This window comes from Solea senegalensis, linkage group LG16, assembly GCF_019176455.1.
Source record: "Solea senegalensis isolate Sse05_10M linkage group LG16, IFAPA_SoseM_1, whole genome shotgun sequence".
In the NCBI taxonomy this organism is placed as follows: domain Eukaryota; kingdom Metazoa; phylum Chordata; class Actinopteri; order Pleuronectiformes; family Soleidae; genus Solea; species Solea senegalensis.
This window is the reverse complement of record NC_058036.1, coordinates 450,001-454,128: the sequence shown is the minus strand read 5'-3', so window position 1 is coordinate 454,128 and position 4,128 is coordinate 450,001.

The window sequence follows — 4,128 nt, the reverse complement described above, 5'->3', positions numbered from 1 at the left end:
CAACTACTCCCGCGTGCTGGGATGTTAAAATCACTGATTCTCTCTATGGGGTTTGGTGCAGGGACAGAGAACAGTTTCCAAAATGACACAAACTTTAGCTACCAGACAGAAAATGGTACACGGGAGATGAAGTGGTGAATGTATTCAATAGATCAAAGATGAACGCTATTTGTTTCACTGTTTTGGACGGAAAATAAAGCAGGTACTTAGTAAACAGATTATTTGAAGTGCAAAAACACCATTTTGGTGGTAAATAAAGGGCAGTAAAAGGAAAAAAACACTTTGCTTCATTGTTTTTGGTAAAAAACAAACACAGGACATGAAAATATGGGGAAAAATGTGTAAGTGGACGTGTGTGAGTGTCAAAACTATGTTTTCAAGGAACAACAGCAGCAAATTCTGTTGTTCTTACACAATAAAGGCATTCTATTCTTTTCTAGTCTGCTCTAAATAGAACTAAACCACACTATTGGTGGCAATGAGAGTAGCAGTGAAACAAACCAGGAGATAAATACACTGTGCAACTAGTTTTAACATCATAATGTCTAATGCGTTTAGACATGAGTTTGCTCGTTTTAGCTGCAGAACACTCATCCACTATGTTAAGACACCAAAAAGACGCGGGGATAAATGTGTAACTGGACGTTTGCGAGTGTCAAAACCACAGCAGAGCTGAACTAAGCCGCACTAAATAGATAGAACGTTGGTGGCCAAGAGAGACGCAGTGAATAAATACACTATGCAACCACCTTTGACTTCATAATGACAAGTTTATGGGCAGAGAATGTCTCTAAATCCACAGGTTTGCTCATTTTAGCTGCAGAACATGAATCCACAATGAACAAATCCACCAAACATAAAGTATACATTTGTCCTGTGTCCATATTTGTCCTCCACAGTCTAAAAACCTGCATTTACAGTAAACCCTTTTTGTTTGTTTGTCTGGTTGCACCTGTGTGCGCCGCTTCCTCTGCTTCCCAGTTTTCCTCTGGCAGGAAAAACCTCAGAAAAGATAAAAGAAAAAGCACAACAATCTGCTTTTAAAGACACATTTATGGGAGCTGGAGGTCAGAAAGGTAAAAGCTGTGTGTGTGTGTGTTTATCAGCGGTCAGGATCTGACGGGGAGCGGTCGCATTGTTAACACACGGTCATGAGTGACAGACGGGCGGGAAACCAGCACAGCGTTCCCGGGGACTTTTCTTAAGAAGGTGCTTTTAGGAAATTACACTTTCTCTGCCGCAAGATCTCAATCTGCCGCCGAGCTGCTGCCAGGCACAACAATGCCGTGTTGAAAATTGGGAGTGGGCCGCGTTGTTCTCCGCCGGGCCGGCACCGGTTCCGAGCTGGTCCGCCGTGATAAGCAGCTGCCGCGTGTGATGTCACCGAGCGAGCGAGGCGGTGAATGTGGAGGTGTTTAGGTAAGAAGAGGTGAGTCAGTGAAGGTGTGGCACGCGTGGGTTAATAATCCCCACCACAAGACTCTTACTCTTCATCCCCGGGATTAGCAGAGACAACAGGGAGGAAACGGGGAGATAAAGTAACGGAGGAGGAAGCGCATATTTTTAAACGGAGGAGTGAGTAAGAACGATCGGACGCCTGCGGCGGCGACCACGCCCCGTCACACAGGAGAGGGTTCAAAATACTTTACAGGATTCACGCCACCATTCCTCCCACTGTCCAAAAACATGCAGATTTGGGGATTAGGTAATCTGGACACTCTAAACTGACCATGAGTGTGACAGTGATTTTCAAAACCTCCACAATCATACCAGTTCCCAAAATACCAGATAGACCTACCCTAAACGACTTCAGGCCAGTGGCACTCACACCAGTCGCTATGAAGTGCTTAGAAAAACTAGTCCTCACCCATATCAACAGCACAGTCCCAGACACCATCGACCCCCTCCAGTTCACCAGTCTACCACCCCAACCGATAAGTGGACGACGCAGTGGCAATAGGCCTTCACAACATCCTGCAACATCTGGAGGGCAGCAGGACGTATGCCAGCATGCTCTTCCTGGACTACAGCTCTGCTTTTAATACCGTCTAACCAGGCAGACTGATCAAGAAGCTGTCGGACCTTGGAGTCCCTGCTTCCATCTGCAACTGGATTCTGGATTTCCTGACCGAAAGACCACAGGTGGTGAAGATGGGAGGAAGGGTGTCTGCTGAGCTCAGAGTCAGCACAGGATCAACACAAGGCTGCTGCCTGTGCCCAAAACTCTTCACCCAGGACGGCATCATAAAATATGCTGATGACACCACCATCCTGGGGCTCATCAAGGGGGGGACGAGTCAGGATTCAGGGCCCTGGTAAATAACACCAATGTCTATGGAGAGGAGAACGACCTCATCTTCAACATAGACAAGACCAAGGAAGTAATCCTAGACTTCAGGAAGAACTCTTCAGCCCCTCTCCATCAGAGGGACTGAGTGGAGATGGCAGACAGCTACAGGTTTCTGGGACTGCAGGTCACATCTGACCTAAGCTGGACTCGCAACACCACTGCCACAGTGAAAAAAGCCCAGCAAAGACTCTACTTCATCAGGTAGCCTAGGGAAGCTGGCCTGAACCATCGCCCCCTCACCCAGGCCTACAGAGGACTGATCGAGAGCATCCTCACCACGGGCATCACTGTCTGGTACGGGAACACCACACAGGCAGAGAGGAAGGCTCTGACAGCTCATAAAGACAGCTGGCAGGATTATCGGCAACAAACTTCCTTCCATGCTAAATCTTAGGAATGTGCAATACACATTCATAGTTACTTACATTTTATACTCACTGCGTCCTCCTGTTTATAATGATCTATATTTTATGTCTTAAACGTAAACTCTTACCTTTTAATATTTCAACTGTTGACTCTGAGAGCCCCGCGCAAGAATTCCAATGTGTTTTGACTGCTGGTTATGCACAAATGGCAAATGAAGAACCTTGAACCTTGATTGGGGACTCGATTGCGATTGGGGACCTGGTACAATTGCGATTGGGGACCTGTGCGATTGCGATTGGGGACCTGGTGGTAGAATTGCGATTGGGGACCTGGTACGATTGCGATTGGGGACCTGGTACAATTGCGATTGGGGACTCGGTATGATTACGATTGGGGACTCGGTATGAAGTTGAAAGACCCATTTCTGGCGGATGATTCCAGGAACATCACTGACGATGTGTCCAGAAACATGAATATGAAACTAGTGGTAAAAGTAAATGCAGTAGAAGTAGAACCTCATTACAGGGAACATGAACCACATCTGCACACGATAATCTCAATCTGCCCTAAAGGCCCTGTCCTCACAAAGACGACTGTGTGTGATTAACAGACAGACGGACAGACAAAGAGTGGAGACGTTCCTTGCATTAAGATGATGATGTTCTCACCGTCAACATCTGGAGGCAACTTCACTCTGGTGGTGTCAGAGTGCTGGACGCCCGTTACCCTCTCACGTCCTAATTACAGAGGCCGACTGTGGGACACAGAGAGAGGGAGACATGTCTGGACATGTGGAGCGAGTCCAACACTTAACCCCCGACACACACACACACCTGTAACTGTGAAGTTTTTTTTAACAATTTATTCGAGTCTTTTCAGTAACGTGGGAGTGGTTTAAAGCACACGAGAGAAAACAATGTGTTCAATCACAGGAAAACTCGGCTTTACCTTCCTGTGAGTGACAACTCGCCCCAGTCCAACTCCCACACATCTGGTCCTGGACCAGGCTGAGACTGACAGTGAGAATTACCTGCAGCTGAACCTACAGTGGGGTCAGTGGAAGTGGATTCAGCTTGTGTCAAAATCTCTGTGAGGCGTCACAATGTGACACGTCGTCACAGTCTGTCAATCACTCTGGTCTGGACAGTCTTAAGTCTACGACGTTCATGTATTTATCTATAGTGAGTGAGTGAGTGAATATGTAAGTGAGTGAGTGATTGGTCTTTCTACTGGAAGGTTGTGGGTTCAATTCCCAGCTCTGCTCGTCTCTATGTGTCCTTGAGCAAAGACACTTAAGCCCGTATTGCAGCGCGTGAGTGTGAATGAAAGATGTGTGAATGAGTGAAAACTGTAGAGTTAATCCAGCTCATCAAGACTAGAGAAGCTCTATATAAATACAGACCATAATACCA